Here is a 21123-nt window from a genome sequence, read left to right as displayed (position 1 = left end):
AAAGACTTTTGCTTGAGCAAGTTTACTTTTGACCACTTGACCCACAAGGAGTCCCCATTGGAGATGACACGCCATATCAGTTTTAAGATACTTACATCATTTGCTTCTTTTAGAGACCGCAACCCGAGCCCTCCTTCCTGTTTTGGTTTACAAATATCATCCCACGATACCTTTGCCTTGTGAGTATTTAGTTCTGGCCCTGACCATAAGAATGCTGAGCAAATGGTGTTTATCTCTTTGATACACTCTCTTGGAAGTCGAAATGCACTCATCCAAAAGTTTACCGTACTCCACAAAACAGAGCTAATCAGATTTAAGCGACCTGCAAAAGAAAGAAAGCGTGACGTCCACGTTCCAATTCTGTTGCGGATTTGGTCAAGAAGGGGGAGAGATCTCTTGTAGTTAGTCGTTTTGTAACGAGAGGGAGGCCTAGATACCTAACTGGAAGTTGCCCCAGTCCAAACGGGTACCTACTGGTCATCATGTGCCGGTTTTGAGCTGAAACCCCAGCCGTATACAAAGTTGTTTTTTCCATGTTGATAGTTAGACCAGACCTTCTTGCAAAGAGATTCATAACCTCAACAATACCATCAACTGATCGAACCTTACCATCTGTGAGTATCATGAGATCGTCAGCAAAACAGAGATGCGTTAAACCTATATTTTTACATCTCGGGTGGAAACCAAACTGTTGTGCCCCCGCAGCCTTGTCGAGCATCTTTGATAAAACCTCCATACTTATTACAAACAAATATGGTGAGAGCGCACAGCCTTGTCGAAGCCCTCTTGCGATTCTGAAATAACCTGCTAACTCCCCGTTAACCTGAACTGAGAAAGACGCTGTAGTTATACACCGCGAGATCCAGTGAATAAATTCCCCTGGGAATTTCATAGCCGTTAAAACATTTACAAGGAATGACCATTGGAGGGAGTCAAAAGTTTTCGAAATATCGATCTTCATGGCACACCTTGTAGAAACATTGCTTTTATGGTAATCTTTAACCAGTTCGGTTGCCAAAAGAACATTTTCTATGAGCAATCTGCCTTTCACAAACGCCGACTGATTTCCCGATATGAATTTGGGCAATATCCTCTTTAACCTGTTGGCAATAATTTTGGAGATTACTTTGTAGATAACATTACAACACGAGATCGGCCTATAGTCTCTCATCTCTTTCGCTTCCTTCTTCTTAGGGATGAGAGCTAAGATTGTAGAGTTTATCCCTTTTGGTAGAAATCCCTTTGCAAAAAAAGACTGGATCGCTATTGTAAATTCTCCTCCAATGGTTTCCCAAGCAACTTTATAAAACTCCGTCGTGTACCCGTCTGGCCCCGGTGACTTATCGTTGGGCATAGAAAACAGAACTTTTCTTATCTCTTCCCCTGTTACCACCCTTGTTAACTGCCTACTATCATCGTCTGTGCAGCGAAACGGGAGCAAATCTTCTAGATTTTCCACTGACATCCCCTCATAGTTTGCTGGGATGGTTTGTAGAAAATCTTTAAAAAAAGATTCCGCCTCTGTTTTTATGCCCTCTCTACTATTAATGACATTCCCCTCCTGAGTAGTGACTTCTCTGATTGAGTTCACAACCTCTCTTGTAGCTACAGCTCGATGAAACGTCTTGTTATTCTTATCACCCACGTCTAGCCAATGCAATTTAGATCGCTGTTTTAAAAACTTTTCCTCTATGATAGCTACTCGATCCCATTTGAAATAAGCTTCCTTTTCCTCCTCCATCCCTTGTGTAGTGGGTCTAGTTAAATTCTCCTCCTGCTTCTTACACAAGTCCAAAAACGCTTCTTTAGCCCTCTTTGAGAGGTTGCCCATTTTTTCTCTTGCTAGATTCCTTATTTTCGGTTTCAGCATTTTAAGTTTCTTGGAAAACCTGTAAAGAAATGATGTTGATAAAAAGATCGGTTCTGTTACCTCCCAGTGCTCCTTTACCATAGGCTTAAATTCCTCTAAATCTGCAGTGGCGTTAACAAATTTAATTTGAAGGGACGTCGTGATGTACCAGAACTTGTTTCCGTATTCAAACTGATTCTACTCCGGAGGTGATCCGAACAGCCTCCTGCTTCAAACACATTGTATGACTACGGGAAAGATTGAGACCATTTGTCATTGACTAAGACTCTGTCCAGTTTTTTCATGATTAGATCATTTTCTCTCTTGTTACACCATGTGAATAAAGGTCCATGATAAGCCAGATCCGTGAGCTGACAATAGTTCACCATGTCTCGGAAATCTCGCATTCCTTGTGAGATTATAGGTTCTACTCGTGAGTGCTCATCCATATCTAGTGTCTCATTAAAATCTCCCATTATCATCCAAGGTCGGTTACGAACTACCGGAGAATCGTGATGATTTCTCAAGTCAGCCCATAAAGTCTTTCTGTCCTCCACAAAATTCGACGCATAAACAAATGAGCAAAAAAACTCCTCTTCTTGCTCTTCTAATTTAACCGAACATGTGATTAATTGACTACTCTTGAAAAAAGGAGTAAGACTCACATTTCCTTTCCATACGACCCAAATACGTCCCAACCGATTATATTCATAGTTTGATAACAACGACCAATCTTTAAATATAGTGTTTCCAATCCGTAAAGCCTTACCTTCTTTCACTCTTGTCTCCAATAGACACCCAAACTGATATCTCCCTTCCTCAACCCACTTCTTTATGACGGAATGTTTAGTTGATTTGTTGAGTCCGCGCACATTCCAAAAGAAACTCGACATTTAACGATGTTTTTGGTTCTTCTTCCTCTGATCTCTAGGAGGATTCCTAGTTGATTGAGTAGAAAGAACTGGAACTGTTTTATGAGCTGTTTTGGATTCTCGAGGTAAGGATGGTCGTATAGACTGCTCACCTTTTGAACCTGTACCCTGTACCACCGGTTCTTGAGATTGACGTAGCTCCTCTGTTTGTTCCTCTGGTATTTGCGGGACCAAGGTTGTGTCTATTAATATTTTCTCTTCGCCATCCTTCTTTTTGTCACCTACAGCTTCACCCTCCTCTTGCAAAACAGAGTACTGATTTGATAAAATTGATACTGTTCCAAACTGCAGACCTGCAGATTGTTTCCCCGGACTGCGACCTCCTTTAGGAGTTATCCAGCCTTCCGGAGAGTTCTCTTCTTTTGACGCTGATTTTCCTTCTTTTCCTGTTTCATTTCCCCTCTCTATAGCAGTTGTCTTTCCTTCTAAAGACTCTGTTATCTGAATTGGAACCACCATACTTCCGACCTCGTTCTTATTTGTTTGATGAGGAGAGTTCACAACAACTGTTTCCTCGACCATGACTTTAGCTGAACTTGACGCCTCTGAATTATTCTTTTCTGCAGAGAGACAAGACGAACTCATATGCCCCCATTTTTTACAACCACAACATCTTGGAGGTAGCTAAGGGTAAGAGTATCGAATGACAGTATCCAATTCTCCATCCTCTTCACCCGTAAATACATACTCTCTCGGTAACTCTTTAGTCAAATCAGCTTCCACTAGGATTTGAGCCTCTTCAAAACTGTTACAAGCTTCAGTTTTTGGATGCAGTTTCATTGGTTTCCCCACTGCACTAGCCAAAAATTCCAGACCCTTATCCGTAAACATCGTAGGAGGTACATCCTTTAAAGTTATCCAGAGAGGTATTGATTTCATCGCTGGTTGAGCTTCCTCTGCAAATGGAGTCCATTTAGAAACAATCATGGGGAGTTCCATAATATTCCACATTCCACGATTCAAAATCCGATGTCTCATGCCCTCATTTCTGATTCTGAACTTAACTGTTGAGTCATTAACCTCATACACATCGATTAAAGACGAACGGTCTCCTAATCTCCAGATTTTATTCACAATCATGTGAATTTTCCCTACATGTGGTGCCTTTGAATTCAAAAACTTGCCAACCAAAAAGTCCTCCCAGAGTGGTTTAGCACCAATAAAGACCTCCTTTGGCACTACTACCTTCTCCTCCCCATTCACCATCGATACCTCAAACTTTTGCTGAGAGAAAATCCGTTTTTGAGTAACCTGAGCATAAGACCTTTTCACCTGTTGATTCATCGTTTGGTTTGATGATGAAACTTCCTGAGACATACTGACTTCCCCTCCCACTGCTACTGCCTGTTTAGATCCTGTCTCCACCATGACATCTCCAATAGAACCAGAACCAGAACTCAAACCTTTCGGTGCATCCTTCAACTCCTCCATCTGACTCTCCAATAGTACCACCGGCAGGCTCGGAGAAGCCGCCGTCGGCATCGAAACTTGGTTGGGAAGCAACGGAAAAACCTAGTTCGTAATCGCCTCTGTTTTCTCCCTGCCACGTCAGCCCTCTACTATTTAATGGTTCGCTTTTCGATATGGATGGTCATCATCATTATGTTCGACTACTCTCTGATTAAGATGATTTTCACGGTTCTCTTCGAAAGGATTCTCGTCAACTTCACTTCTCTCCTCATTATCCTCTCCGTGTCTTTGTTCCACTGCTGGAACTTCTCGTTGCAAATTTACTCCCTGAAGAGCTGTTGCAAGACTCTGACTTGAGCTCGAAGCTCTGCTATGGCTTGGCGAGTAAGCTCTGCTTCAGTTGGTTGAACATCTTTCTGATAACGTAAAAACAGAGTAAGAGAATGTAAGAGAATTTCTGAATATTATTTCGATAAATGGATTACAACGTTCAAGATAAACGCGGCACCATCTTCTCACCTGCAAGATCCCGTGAAGGAAATCCGGCAAAACGATGAGGAACAATCCAGAAACTTCTAGAGAAGTACAGAGGAAATAAGTTTTTGCATAATAAAACTGTGAGCTAAACAATTGCTCATATAATGTGTAAAAGTAACGTCATTAACAACGACTTCCGTCACAGAGAATCTTTTAGTCTCCAGCTCACCACTCTGCACGTGCCTTCCGACTTCACACGTGTGTTGTTGACCTTCTAGAAAGCTATATCAAAGCTCCCCTGTTCGAAGAACCTTGACCATAAGGTTCAAAGGCTGGAAACTTCTTCTGCAAGTCAAAGAGGAACTCCCAAGTTGCTTCCTCCTCTGTTTCATTAGTCCAATGAACCAAAACCATTGTAGCTGCCCGCCCCTGTCTCTTAACCATTTTGCGATCCAAGATTGCCACTGGTTCTTTGAGTAACACATCAGAGACAATGGATGGGAGATGAGATGATGTGTGCACCTTACCAACTATTGCTTTGAGTTGAGAGACGTGAAAAACAGGGTGAATAAGAGAACCTATTGGAAGCAGTAGCTTGTAAGCGACCTTACCACATCGATCTATCACTTTGTATGGTCCATAATACTTTGGAGCAAGTTTCTGATTGGGACGCAGGACTACAGAACCTTGTCTGTAGGGTTGGAGCTTGAGAAAAACTGAATCACCAATATCAAAACTCCTTTCTGACCGATGTAGATCTACAGCTTGCTTCATACGATGTTGTGCCCTCAACAAATGAAACTTGAGAATAAGGATCATCTGCTCACGCTCTTCCAAACTCCGAGCAACCATTGCTACCTTAGATTCGCCTGGTAAGTATGGAAGGTGAATGGGAGGGGCCTGGCCATAAACTGCTTCAAAAGGAGTCATGTGAGTAGAGGTGTGAAAATTAGTGTTGTACCAGAATTCTGCAAGAGCCAACCAATTACTCCAAAGATGAGGTCTCTCACTGCACATGCACCTTAAATAAGTCTCCAAACAACGGTTCACTACTTCAGTTTGCCCATCACTCTGAGGGTGATAAGCCGTAGACAGATTCAAATCCACTCCTTGGAGAGTAAATAGTTCAGTCCAAAAATTGCTCAAGAAAACCGTATCCCTGTCACTTACAATTGATCTTGGACACCCATGGAGTTTAAAAATGTTGTCAAGGAATGCCTGAGCGACGGAGACAGCCGTATAGGGGTGTGAAAGACCAATGAAATGGGCTGCTTTAGTCAACCTGTCAACCACCACCAGAATGACCGATTTACCCGCAGAAAGAGGAAGACCATCAATGAAATCCATAGAGAGATCAGTCCAAATAGCTTCAGGAATAGGGAGAGGTTGCAATAGACCCGGATAAGCTGAAGTATCATACTTACATTGCTGACAGACGCTGCAACTTCTGATATAGTTTTGAATATCCAAAGCCATACCCTTCCAATAAAAGAGGCTCTTAACTCTGTGAAAAGTGGCATCTCTACCTGAATGACCCCCAGTACCAGAACAATGCATCCATTGTAATATCTTGTTTCTCAATTGTATATCCTGAGGTACTACAATCTTGCTCTTCCTCCTTAAAATAGATTGTGTCCAAGAATAATGTTTCTTAGCTTTAGGATCTTTCTCTAAGTCCTTAATCACCTTTTGCAATTCACAGTCTGTAGCATAATGAGCTTGAATGTCTGTTAAGAGATCACACTCTAAGACAGACATAGCCATATGCAACACCTCGCTCCCATCTACACGGGACAAAGCATCAGCTGCGATATTTTCCTTGCCTTGGCGATATTGTATTTCATAATCGAATTCAAGCAGCTTAGGTAACCATTGCTGTTGAATAGGAGTATTCAATCTCTGTTCCAACAAATATTTGAGGCTGCGCTGGTCTGTTTTAATGATAAAGTGATGTGGCAACAAGTAATGTCGCCATTTTTGCACAGCAAAGACCACTGCCAGCAGTTCTTTCTCATAAATCGAAAGATTCAACTGCTTTCCTTTCAAGTGACGGCTGATATAGGCAAGAGGATGGCCTTCTTGCATCAGTACTGCCCCAATTCCCTGAGTACAAGCATCAGTCTCCACAAGAAAGGGTTTGTCAAAGAGAGGTAAGGCCAGAACAGGTGCTTCACACAGAGCTTTCTTAAGTAAGTTGAAAGACTCCAGAGCTTCATCAGACCACAGAAATGCTTCCTTCTTCGTTAAAAGAGTTAAAGGTCTTGCTATGGTACCAAAGTTTTTAACAAACCTCATGTAGTAACCTGCTAAACCCAAGAAGCCTCTTAATTGTTTTATTGTAGTAGGAATGGGCCATTCTGCCACTGCAGTAATCTTAGTAGGATCTGTAGATACTCCTCCTGCTTCAATATAATGTCCCAGATACTCGACTCTTGCTGTAGCAAATGCACACTTAGCTTCTTTAGCATATAGGCTGTGTTCCCGCATCTTTTCAACCACCAGTGATAGATGATTAATGTGTTCCTCCATAGTCGCACTATAAATCAGTATATCATCAAAAAAAATGAGCACGAATTTGCGCAAAAACTCCTTGAACACTGCATTCATAAGCCCTTGAAATGTTGCAGGGGCGTTGGTCAAGCCAAATGGCATAACAACATTGTGGATGTCGGATTCACACACTCAAGTATTTTTATTAATAGGAAAGATTATTCTTGAGGGACAAAAAATAAGAACGTAAAAGGCTTATGAATTGCTACAAAAATTGCTATCGTATTTCTTGCTCCAGAGGGAGATCCCTTTACATGGCCATTGGCCTTTATATTTATACCTAGAGAAACGACATTAAAATGAGTAATTAAGTACAATTATTCCTTCTTAAATGTGTCCGTTTTGATTCCTTGACTTTAATGCTCAACGTTTGAATTTGAGTTGACTCTGATCTTCGTGGGCCTCGTCTTTTCGGCCCAAGTGTCCTTGAACCGACTTACCCGTGTCTTCTACACCGAACTCATGTCACAGTGCAGTCACTTCGGATTCTCGAAGTGGTTGTCACCACTTCGACCGTTCCTTCGGCTCATGGGTCCAATGGGCTTCATCCTTTATGGGCCATTATCTTGACTACGTGGCAATCTTTGGTTGGTCTCGGACTTCTGGTGCGGGATCCGACACCAACAATTAGCCCCCCAAGTTCTTCGAAGTGTCATTCCAATTCAGAGGACTTTAAATGCTTTAAATGACCAAAGATTGCGCTCGAGAATCTTTCTGATTTCCCGCCGAAAATCTCATCACTCCTTTAATTTCGGCACTAGCCATTTTTACCCGATTGACATCTGTCATCATTATGACCGTATATTAATTAATTACTATTAAAACGGGAAAAAACCTTCCCACTTCCCACACAACTTCCAAGGCGGTTTCATCATTAGTTTGTGTGAGGTAACTTCTTTTCACCATTACTTCCTCCTTTTACTTTTGTGCTTTAATCAAAACTTCTCTATACTTTTCTTCACCGAACCTCTCTTCGCCGGATCTTGAATTTTTCATTTTTATCCGATGACTTCTGATTCTGAAAGACCTGAATCTCCGTCTTACGACGAGAGGCGTTCTAGTAATGACGAATGCACTCGTCCTAACGATATCGCCGGTCCTCATTACAAATCCACCTGTACTCTTCAATCCCTTGAGCGATTAAAGGGGCTTTGTCAAATTCCTCCTGGAATTATAGCGGAGGCGCAAATAGCCGATCCTACGGAATCCCCGGAGAACCACCGTGTCGGCTACTTTTGTGTTTACGAAATTTACTTCAAGGGCTGCGGATTGACCTTCCCCCTTCCCGAAGCCCTAGTTCGATTCTTGGCGGCTCTCGAGATTGCTTTACCTCAATTAACCCCCAATCTCCTCCGAACCATCCTCGGGATTATAACCGTTGCGGCGGAGGCTGGCTACGTCATTGGAGTCCCCGAGCTGAATGAACTTCTAAGTGTAAGAAGTTCGTCAAAGAAAACAGGATACTTCTCGGCATACCCAAATGCCAATAGAAACGTCATCTCGCACCTCCCGAACAAGGATGAAAACTGGCACCATCCTTGGTTTCTGATTAAGAAAACTCCTGCTTCGATTGGGAATCTTTCCGATGTACTCCCATCGAAGTGGTCTACGAAACCTGGTAGAGACTAGGTCTTATATTCCTTTCCTGTTCATTATTATTTCTTTACTGACCAAATTCGTTGTTTCATTCGCAGCTCTCATCGCTTCAACTCTCCCGACCGAAGAATTTGTCAAGTTCTTCAAAACAATCCTTGAAGGGGAAATCCTTTGGAATTCTTTCACCCTCGATCGATTTGTCGAGGCCAACCGAAAACTCAGGATGAGTCCTCCTAATCTACTTCATCGTCTTCCGCCTCCTCCCTCAACTCAGGGAATGTCAGCTCGGGCCCTTACTGCCCAGCGTAAGAAACTCTCCAAGCCGATAGCAGAGGCTTGTGATGAAAACAAGGCGTTCCTTGCGGCCGTCGTTGACAAAAAAGATTACAGCAGGACCCTGCTGGTTGATGATAACAGCTCCGAGGGAGCCAGATCCGTTGCTGCTTATAGGTTAACACCTCGTCGCGAACGCCGTGACGAACGTACTCCTCGGAGAGAGCGGTCTCCTCGTCGTGATTCTCCTTGTCCTTCCCGAGACGATTTCAGCAGTGAACCACTTAAGAATTTGGTTTGTAGGAAGAGGGACAAGTCATCCCGTAGTGACTCGTCTCCGCGAAGGGAGAAATCAAGGGCCCGGACTGACCGTTCACCTCGATCATCTCCTCCTACTGAACCAATGGGTCCTCCCCGTCCTGTTGACATGTCTTCTTCTTCTCAGCCCGACAGCGAAAAGACTGCACGGAGCGCATCTCCTAAAAAGGGAGATTCTGAATCTCGAGATGCTTCCTCGAGGTTAAAGCCCGTTCTTGTCCCTCAAGTCAAATCGCTTTCAGGTTTGGTGATTTACACATACTCTAGCGTTTTTGTTTCTATTAAGATTCCGATTTTTACAACTTTTCCTTCTTCGCAGCTATGGAGAAAGAAGGCAGCGTCTTCCGATGCTTCAAGACCCGATCGGGTTCGATCTTGCCAGACTTCGACAAATGGCGCCCTGCGATTCGTGAACGCTATTTGCTTCACGCGCATCACTCATCTCGGATTAGTTCTGTTTTTTTGTTTTTTTTTTTATTGCGTTGCCATTCTGCGAACTGACTCGCCATCCCGGGTTTATGTATAATGCCAGGCTCATAGCGAACTTAACGACATGATCGAACATTACGAAGGGCTGGTCATTGGACGGGAGAAGGAGATTGACATAGGGAAGAAGAAACTCTCTGCCCTTGAGGCTGAACTCAGTTCTTCTGCCGGCTCCAAGCACGATCTGGAGGACAAGGTCGACAGTTTAACATCCGAGCTTGCGCAGATAAAGGGGGAGCTGCAAGACCAGTACGATCGGAACTACAAACTTCAGGATGAACTTTCTGGTGTTCAGGGTAGACTTCATGAATCCGAATCAACCGCCGATACCCTGAACAACCAATTTATCGAGCTTGACGCGAAGTACAAGGCGCTGGCCAAGTTGCGTGATTCCGAGTTGGCAAGGTCGGCATCGAAGGCCAGAAAGGAGGTTAAGGGACGCGGGATGGAGTTGATCCACGGGGCCATCCGCTTCATGCAAACCGAGAAGGCTAGGTCAGACTTGGAATCAGACATCAAGGAGCATGAGAGCAACCTGATTCTGTTGGATCAAATCCATGAAGCAGATTTCTCCGAGGAGCAAGAAAGGACCGAACTGTCAACTAATCTTTCTGAAAAACGGAGTCGCTTGGCAGCTCTTCCCACTTCGACCTTCAACCCTCTTGACTTCGAGGAATTCTTTACTGAATCACCTCCTATAAGTGAATCGGGTTTAGACTGGGCAGGTAACGCTTGGCTCCTGACGCTTACCTTTTCTTACCTTGTACCTTTGATTGACTGGAATTATTATTTCTAGGCTCAAGTGAGACGGAAGACGTTGTCCCGCCCGTAGCTCCTATGGTACCGGAGGTCACTCCGGAGGTTGGTTGTACCGCGGAGGGTGGTCAGGGAGCTTCATCTGATCAAGCGCCAATTAAAGAGGCGGGCGAAACTTTGACAGCTGAGCCGGAGTCCGAGGTGGAGGTCAATCCGTAGTGGCTGTGTCCACTTTAAACTGGGGATTGTCCCATTTAGTTTAAACTTAATTTCAAACTTATTTTTTGGCCTAAGGAGGCTTTATCATTTTTTTTGAACAAGATTTTTGCCTGAGGAGGCTTTTAAACCTTTCTAGGTTATGACCCAAGGGGGTTTGGTTAAAATTATATGCGGGTTTGCAAAGTCCGCTTTTAACCTTTTGTGGCCTTGTGGTTATGCTTTCGAGATTTTTGGGCTGATCAGACCTTTCTCTTTAGAATGCGAGAGCTGAGCTCGGCTTAAAGCGAGTTCCCCACTTCGGGTTTAGTCAACTCGATAAATTTATTGGGCTTGGGCCTTAGAAACTTTTGTAGTTAATGCGACGGTTGCTCTTTCCCTTCTTATAAGTAAGGAAAACGGCTCGTCTTTAATGCAATAACTGCCTTTTCTCGATTTTCCAAAAATGGTTTAAACCACTCGGACACTCTACTATTATTGGATTTATGGTTCCAAGACAAACCCTAAATCATTATAAATAAAGGCTTACCTACCTCCAAGCTTTATTTAACTACGTTTTTTTTTTAGAGTCTTACTTGAGTAATATTGCGAGAATGGAAAACGAAAAAGTAGCCCCCGTTGATCCCGGCAGCCCACTCTTCTTGTCCGGCGACGGCTTTGAACCGGCCGGCGTTCTCTTCCCTCACGCCGTCTTTCACTTTCCTTCAAAGGAGAAGAAAGAGGCTTGCGATTTTATTGACAAGGTAAATATTTAAAGTTTTTGATTTAAAAACTTTTTGTTTCATCTTATTCACTCATCTTTATGCTAGGTCGCCGACAAGCACCGTCGCTTGTGTGAAGAGAGGCAGCGGCTGGGCCTCAAAAGGCAAACACTCGAGGCTCGCATTGCTCGGGTGGAGAGGAAGATACGGGCCTTGGAAAGTGATCCCTTTCATTGGGAATGGCGGAACTTTGACTCTGTCGCTGAGATTCCGAAGATGCTTCGGATGTATCTCCGCGCTAAAGGAGTCCCGGGTCCCGTGAACGCCCCCGTCTGCGCCGTTCCATCTGATAGCGAAGAAGAAGAAGAAGAGGAGGCCAGCACCTGTCGGAAACGCGTTCGGGATCATCCCAAAGTGGATGCCAAGAACAAGGCGTCCACTTCGAAGACTAAACCGGCGATGAAGGAGCCTGTTCCTGAGCCTCTTCCATATATGTTCTTTATCTTCTTCCCTTATTTTAAACTCGTAATGGGCTTCGGCCCCTTTTTATTTATGGAAACATTTGCAACTTTCCTTTCTTTTCAAATATTCTCGGAGATGCGTCTTTTAATGCAGGATCTGTTCGAGGGCATAAATCCCTCCGCGAATCACTCCATTCTTAGGATAGAATCCGTAGCTTGCTAGGGATATGACGTTCCTATAAATTATAGTCTCAATTTCCCCTTTACTCCTCACCATTCTTTTCATTTTAGTAGGTATGGAGTTCAATCTTCGCTGTTCAGAATCTATGCCCGACTTCTCCAGAATCGGAATGATAAACGAAAATGTTCCAAATGAGCCAAGCAGGCAGCCTCCTCAACTTCGCGGCTTCTTGAGATCTCAAATCCGAGCCCCATGTGCTTTGATCAGGGATCCCCCAATCAGAGACCAAGGAACAGCGACGGCGTTCATAGAGGCACTCGAGCTTCATCATCGGAAGCTTATGTTGGAAAAGAGGAGACTCCGGAAGAGGATTAACCGGATGCAACGCAGGCTTACTACGGTGTCAAGAGATCTTCACATCCTTGAATCTCACCCCGGAGAGTGGATTGAGCTTGGAATCTCTGACTTTGCTCGAATTCCGGACTGCATGATACCGATCCTCGATCTTGCTGGTCAAGGAGTTGAAGTGTTCTGCTCGTCAACAAGATTTTCATAGTCCGAAGTGTACGATGAGGGACATCCCGTCTTTTAAATAACGCTCTATTTCCAATCTCTTGTATGTTCGCATAGCCGAACCTTTATTTGCTTCACTTGTTCGCATAATCGAACCTTTTTCCTTTAATAAAGAAATAAAACAAATTTTTATTAATAGCTGAACTCGTTTCCGAGCTGCCTACGTACCCATTTCGGGATCAAGCCACACCGTAGTTCATGTACAAAAACAATGCATGTAGCTTTAAACATAAAATTTCTTTAGGTTGATCACATTCCAAGGTCGCTTGACCGGATTGTCTTCTAAGTCTATCAACCTATAAACACCGTTCCGAACCACTTCGGTAATAATGTAAGGTCCTTCCCAATTAATACCGAGTTTACCGGCACCTTCTTCTTTTTTGTTGTCAAAGACGCGCCTTAATATATAATCTCCCACGAAGAAAGGCCTACTTTTAACCTTAGAATTGTAATACCGGGCTGCTGCCTGTTGGTAATTCTGGATCCAATTAGAGCTTGATCACGCCTTTCATTTATGGTATCTAGTGAATCATTAAGCATTGCTGAATTTTCCTCCTCATTTAACGGTGCTTCTGTTCGGCGAAGTCCGGGCACATTGAGTTCAGCTGGTACTACCGCCTCCATGCCATAAACCAAAGAGAATGGAGTTTCTCCTGTAGATCGCCTAGGGGTTGTACAATAGGCCCACAGGACGGGTTGGAGTTCTTCATACCATCCTCCCTTTAGATGACTTAAGCGTTTCTTGAGATTGCTTAATATTGTCTTGTTCGCGGCTTCAGCTTGACCGTTTCCTTGCGGATATCGTGGAGTAGAATAACTAACTTTGATTCCCTAGTCCGCACAAAAGGCATCAAACTCGTGTGAAATGAATTGTGGTCCATTATCAGTGACTATTTCGTATGGAACTCCATGTCGACATATAATGTTTTTCCAAATAAAGGTCTTCACCGCCGAATCCGTGATACCAACATACGCCTCAGCTTCAATCCATTTTGAAAAGTAGTCCGTAAGGACTAAAAGGTACTGTACACCTCGAGTTGATTTGTGCAATGTTCCAATGATGTCCATTGACCACCTCATAAACGGGTATGGGGCGGAAATGGAGGAGAATAATTCCGACGGTTGATGGATCAATGGTGCATGGAGTTGACAGTGCTTGCATCTTCGGGCGAACTTAACACAATCTGTGATCATAGTGGGCCAATAATACACCATTCTTTTAACTTTAAAAGCCATAGCTCTTCCTGATGAATGACTCCCACATAATCCTTCATGCACTTCGCTCATGACGATTTCGACTTCGGGCCCAAAAATGCATAATAGGTAAGGGTCACTGACACCTCGTCTATATAACGCATCCTTTGACAGACAAAATTTCGCGCTAACGATTTTCATTTTCCTGGTCTGCCATTTATTCTTTGGGAGCTCACCTGTCATGATGTAGTGCTTTATTGGCTCCCTCCAGTCAGCCCCCCTGTCTTTAGCCGGAATTTGGTCAACTTTGTGAAATATTCGTGGCTCTGGCTCGGGATGCTCGTTTGGTTCAAGAACATCCTCCTCGATTAATGGCTCGGTTTCTAACATTGTTTCTGGAATCACCTCTTCAGCTAAGACAACGGGTTCCTTGTCAGATATATTCGATCCCTTTGACTTCCTTCGTTTGTTGGGTGGCGTTTCGATATCTGGTTCGCCACGGTCGCGTGCCGCTGCTCGAGACCTTGTAACGACGAGGGTTTCTTTGCTGTCTTGAATGCTTCGCTCCGAAATGCATTCCACTGGAATAACTCTCTTTAACTCAGGATCTGATGTTGACGCCAATGCGGCGAGTGCATCCGCAGTTGTATTCTCTCCCCGAGGTATGCGGATTAATTCGAATTTCGAGAAATTTTTAGATAAATCCTTCACCACTTCGAGGTATGCTTCCATTCTTGAATCTTTGGCTTCATAGTCTCCACTAAATTGGTTAACTATTAATTGCGAATCGCAATAAGCCAATATTTCCTTAGCTCCAACTCCTTGTGCTAATCGAAGTCCAGCAATCAGGGCTTCGTATTCTGCCTCGTTGTTGGAAGCATTGAATAACAACCGGAATGATTGTTCTAGAATTTCTGATGTTGGAGATTCCAACTTGATTCCCACTCCGGATCCTTGTTTTGTTGAAGACCCGTCTACGTGTAATTTCCAAGTTTGGTTCTCCGGTTGTTCTATCGTTCCAGGTATTGGTAACTCGGTTAAGAAATCTGCTAAAACCTGAGCTTTCATACTGATCCGGCTTTTGAATTCTATATCGTACTCGCTTAACTCCACCGCCCATTTCGCCAAACGTCCGGACTGATTTGGACTATGAAGTATTGTTCGGAGTGGTTGGTTGGTTAATACTTCAACCGGATGGGATTGAAAATATGGGCGCAGCTTCCGAGCCGAAGTTACCACCACGAGTGCAAGTTTTTCCATCATTGTGTATCTTGTTTCCGGATCCGTCATTGACTTGCTTACGTAGTAAATTGGTTTCTGCTCCCCACGGTCTTCCCGAACCAAGACTCCACTAACCGCGTGACTTGAAACCGACACGTACAAATAAAGTTTTTCATCCACTTCTGGTTTGGACAGTATAGGTGGAGTGGATAAGTATGCCTTAAGCTGCCCAAAAGCTTCTTCGCACTTCTCCTCCCAAAGGAATCCTTTGTTCCCTTTTAGAATTTGGTAGAAAGGTAACGATTTATCTGTTGATCTCGAGATAAAACGATTCAGAGCCGCAATCCGCCCAGTCAACCGTTGTACTTCTTTGAAATTTCTTGGAGATGGCATGTTTAGAAAGGCATTAATTTGATTTGGATTGGCTTCAATCCCTCTTTCTGTCACGATATAGCCAAGAAATTCCCCGGATGGGACTCCAAATGTGCATTTCGCCGGGTTCAGCTTCATTTGATACTTATTGAGAATATCAAAGCATTCCTCTAAATGCTTAACGTGATCCTCTTTCTTTAACGATTTAACCAACATATCATCTATGTAGACTTCCATTGTTTTCCCGAGATGATTATGGAACATCTTGTTAACCAACCGTTGATATGTTGCTCCTGCATTTTTCAAACCAAAAGGCATTACCTTGTAACAATAGATACCTCTATCAGTGATAAACGACGTTTTTTCTTGGTCTTCGGGGTTCATCATTATTTGATTATAACCCGAGAAGGCATCCATGAATGTTAATAGCTCGTTCCCAGCGGTGGACTCTACAAGTCGATCTATATGTGGGAGCGGGAAACTATCTTTGGGACATGCTTTATTGAGGTCTGTGAAGTCGATGCAAACCCTATCCTTCCCATTCTTTTTCTTGACAACGACAGTGTTTGCTACCCATTCCGGATATTGCACTTCTCTTATGGACCCTATCTTCAAAAGTTTATCCACTTCGTCATTTACTATTTTTGCTCGTTCCACTCCAAGCTTTCTTCTTTTTTGTTTCACCGGTTTGAAGCTTGGATCCACGTTTAGTTCATGACAAATTATACTTGGATTTATGCCAGGCATGTCCGCTGTTGACCATGCAAACGATGTTTTGTTTTTCCTTAAGAGTTCGATCAAAGCTTCTTTTATTTGGCCAGTCAAAGTTGCCCCAATTCGAATTTTCCGGTCCGGCTTGTCTTCTTCCAACACCACTTCGATTACTATATCATCTTTCTTTTGCCCGCTAGGAAATTTTGTTCTTAGTCCTTCTTTTGCGGGCTTCGTTAATTGCTATTGAATCTTCATACGGTGGCTAGCTAGATAACACGTCCGTGAAGCTTCTTGGTCTCCCCGAATTGTTTCTACTCCTCTTGACGTTGGAAATTTGATACATTGATGATATGTAGAGGGGACTGCTTTCATTTGATAAATCCAGGGAGTACCGAGGATGATGTTGTAAGCTGCGGGCTTATCGAAGACAACGAAGTCCACGATCTTCGATACTTTTTTGGCGAGGACCGGTAGCTTGATTGTCCCGAGAGACATGGCTGATTCACTTGTGAATGCAACTAATGGAGACGGAGGCCCCACTATATCCGCCCGACTAATTCCCATTCTTTCTAGAGTACTTAAAAAGATCAAATCGACCGAACTGCCTGTATCTATAAGGATCCTTGATACTTCGAAGTTGGCAACGTCAAGGGTAATGACTAGAGCATTATCATGAGGTCTTTCGAGGTACCGCGTTTCTTCTTCATTAAATGATATTGATGCACCTTGAAAATCGACTTCTTCGCTTAAGCTTGCTTTGAGTAGGATATTTCGTCTATGTTTCTTGATGGAACTTATCGAATCTCCGCAAAATTTGGAACCTCCTATAATAACATTGATCTTACCCTTAGAATTCCTTGGTTCTTCCTTGTTGGTTAACCTTGGTCTTTTAGAATTTTGATCTTCGGAACTTCCCTTTGCTTCGTGGTATTCCTTCACAAAATCTTTTATATCGAATTTGGAAAGATCTCCACTAGCCCAAAGCTCTGCGAGGTGCCTTTTAAGAACGCTGCAATCCTTGGTTAAATGTCCGGTTACTTTATGAATGTCGCAATATAGACTTTCATCACGGACCCAAGTGTTTGATCTTCCTTTCCCTTGGAATTGCTTTCCGACGGTATTGTTGAAGGGTTGCGACCCAAACTTCTTTGGTCCTTTGCTCTCCCTAGGCTCGAACTTCTTGGTAGGGACGGTGATTGCTGGCTTTTCTTGTTTATTTCTTTTGGCAAAACTTTCTTTTTCGTCCTCTACCTCCATCCAGTTGTTCGCGCGAAAGAGTGCATCCTGAATTGTGTCTGGTTTATGAAGTATTAAGTCTTCTTTAAATCTTGAATCATGTCGCAATCCTTTTCGTAGGGCAGATAAAGCTGATTGCTGCGAGATTCTTGGGAGTTTTGACAGCACTCCTTTGAATTTGGTGATGAAAACTCGAAGTGACTCATTAGATCCTTGCGATAAGTTCCAAAGATCGGCATCCGAAACGCTTTTATCCATAAGGATGGAGTATTGCTTTAAGAATACGGCTGATAGTTCGTCAAAATTGCTGATCGAACCCAGCTCTAATTGGGTGAACCACATTAGAGCTTGGCCACATAGATTCTCTGAAAAAAGCTTGCAGTAGCCTGCGTCCTCATCAGCTTCATCCAATTCGACTCTTCCAGCAGCGATCAGAAAAGCTGCAAGATAGCTTTTTGGATCCTCCAATCCGCTGTAAGGGTCCAACTTGAGTTTCCGGGAATCTTTGATCCTCAAACTTGCAATTCGCGAGATGAAAGGTGTTCGCCTGGCTTCTTCAATGACTCGATTGATGTCTGGCTCCGAACTTGTAGCTTGATGAAATTTTGATTTCATTTCCTTTAATTCCTGGCTAACCTTCCTCATGGTCTCGAACTGGTCGAGGTTCTCCTGTTCGTATTGAGCTGCAAGTTGTTCTTCATCTCCGAGCTGTGTCTCTTCTTCCAACGTCTGAACTACATTATTAGTAGCACCGGGAGTTGTTTGTCCGCTGGTTTCATTTCGTGCAGCGGAACTTGGCGAGTTGAATATCCCTCTTCGGATTCCCACAAGGTTTCCTGCACTTAAAGAGCGAACACGAGTTTGTATAGTATTGACGTTTTGACTAAGAGATACCTGGGATGTTTGCAACGTATCGACGGCCTTTTCCACATCCGAGAACTTTTGTGATATGTCCGACATGGTTTGCTGCATAGCTTTGAGGGTTTCAGCCAATGATGTCTCAACGGTGTCTCCTCCGGACATTGTTGCTTATCTCGGAAGTGCAATAAAGAAAAATCTGACCACTCAAGAATCCTATTTCCCCACAGACGGCGCCAAAATGTGGATGTCGGATTCACACACTCAAGTATTTTTATTAATAGGAAAGATTATTCTTGAGGGACAAAAAATAAGAACGTAAAAGGCTTATGAATTGTTACAAAAATTGCTATCGTATTTCTTGCTCCAGAGGGAGATCCCTTTACATGGCCATTGGCCTTTATATTTATACCTAGAGAAACAACATTAAAATGAGTAATTAAGTACAATTATTCCTTCTTAAATGTGTCCGTTTTGATTCCTTGACTTTAATGCTCAACGTTTGAATTTGAGTTGACTCTGATCTTCGTGGGCCTCGCCTTTTCGGCCCAAGTGTCCTTGAACCGACTTACCCGTGTCTTCTACACCAAACTCATGTCACAGTGCAGTCACTTCGGATTCTCGAAGTGGTGACAACCACTTCGACCGTTCCTTCGGCTCATGGGTCCAATGGGCTTCATCCTTTATGGGCCATTATCTTGACTACGTGGCAATCTTTGGTTGGTCTCGGACTTCTGGTGCGGGATCCGACACCAACAAACATATTCATAGTGTCCACTATGTGTCTTAAAGGCAGTTTTATGGATGTCCTCTGGCTCCATACGAACTTGATGGTACCCTTCCCTGAGATCTATCTTTGAAAATACTGTAGAGCCACCCAATTCATCCATCAGATCCTCAATCAGTGGAATAGGAAATCTATCTTTGATTGTAAGACCATTTAATCCCCTATAATCCACACATAGCTGTTGGGGTCGGATTTCACCCGTACTATGGCCGAGGCAAACCATAACACTTCGGGTACATTGACAGCCAGCTCGGGCCATCTTCCAAATCGGCTCGTGAGACAGTGTGTTGACTTGGCTCGGGAACACTGACCAAATCGCCTCGGGGGACATCGGTTAGATTAGCTTGGGGTGCGACGGCTCGGGATGGCAATAATGTTTCACTTTAATCCAAGCCGAATGAACATGCTGCCCCGAGGCAGTATTAACAATACCCGCGGCAAAGCCTCACTCTTCCCCGAGGTGAAATGTTAGTGCTACCCGAGGCGAAACGTATGTTGTACCCGAGGAGGAATGCACCAAGACATCCCGAAGCAAAGACTTAGAGGAATATTCACCCTCGAAGTACCATTTCCAAGCAAGGCATCATTTCCAAAAAAGAAGGGTCATTTCCGATAAACCCGGAAATGATAAGGAAGAATCTCAAAGGATCGACTCAAATCAGGATATCTTCCAAAAACTCCGAAGAATAAGGAAATTATCCTGATCCGCGATATTCTACACCGACTTCAAGATAAATGGAAATCTTCCGAGAATATCGCTGGAGAGGCGGTTTACCACCCCTATATAAAGAGATTCAAGGCTCAAGCAAAGGACATGCAAGATCGCTCCAGAATCTACACTACGCAAAGCTCTCACAGCACAAACACCTTTTTCTTTTACGATCAAACTCTTGTACGATCAAACTACACTTTTCATCAATAAGATCAAGAACACCACCTTTGGTTACAATAGTTTTCCGTTGTTCTTTGAGAATTCTCATTTATCGTATCCCTAAATTAAAACCCTAGACAAATCTCGATTGTGTTAGTTTCGACTTCCACGGTTTGGCGCCGTCTGTGAGGATTACTTTAGAATTCTCTTACCCTAAGAACGCGAGACTCGAATACCAGAGAGGATAGTAAACGAAGACGATCGTCAGATACCGCCAGCCGGAGGAGGGAACCCTAATGCTCTGAACCCTCAAAATCCTCAAGCCGATCCGACAATCTTAGCAGCCCTAGCCGAACTGAAGGATATGATGGTTAAATTCCAGAAGAAAGCTGACGATCAAGAGAAAGCTAACAAAACCTTGGCGCAGCGAGTCGACGAAATCGCAACACGTGGGCAACAAAAAACCACGCGTTTCCAGACTCGGCCGCCACGATCTCGGAGGGACTTCACTGGCATCAACCCAACGAGACTCACGTTCGCGACGCCAACCGACAACACCAGAGTCGCAACCCGAGCCGACCCTGCCAGACGCGAGAACCAAGATGATCCCACCGAGCCAGACGCAGTGGACTTGACGGACGAGCCAGATGATCTGCAAGATGAGCGTACCCGAGCCGGAGCTAACTCCGCCGAGCGAACAGATCTCACTGACGATGAAGAAACTGAGGAGAACATAAGATGGGCCGAAGAATCCGAAAGGGAGGACGAGCTCAGCAAGATCCGAGCCTCCCTAGCCAAGGCGGAAGCTGATATGAAGCTCGTCAAAACCCAGATACATAGCGTTTCATCCTCTGCACCAAACATCGACCGAATTTTAGAAGAATCTCGGAATACGCCCTTCACCAAAAGAATTTCCGAAACGACGATGTCCAATCTGGGGAAGTTCAAAATCGACTCCTACAACGGATCAACCGACCCGAAGTGTCACATTAAATCTTTCGTGATATCCGTAGCCCGAGCCAGGTTTAAGCCCGGGGAGAAGGATGCAGGTCTATGCTTGCTGTTCGTGGAACACCTCAAAGGACCCGCAT

The sequence above is a fragment of the Arabidopsis lyrata genome (assembly GCF_000004255.2).
Source record: "Arabidopsis lyrata subsp. lyrata unplaced genomic scaffold ARALYscaffold_7, whole genome shotgun sequence".
NCBI classification, from domain to species: domain Eukaryota; kingdom Viridiplantae; phylum Streptophyta; class Magnoliopsida; order Brassicales; family Brassicaceae; genus Arabidopsis; species Arabidopsis lyrata.
This window is presented reverse-complemented; position numbering follows the sequence as displayed.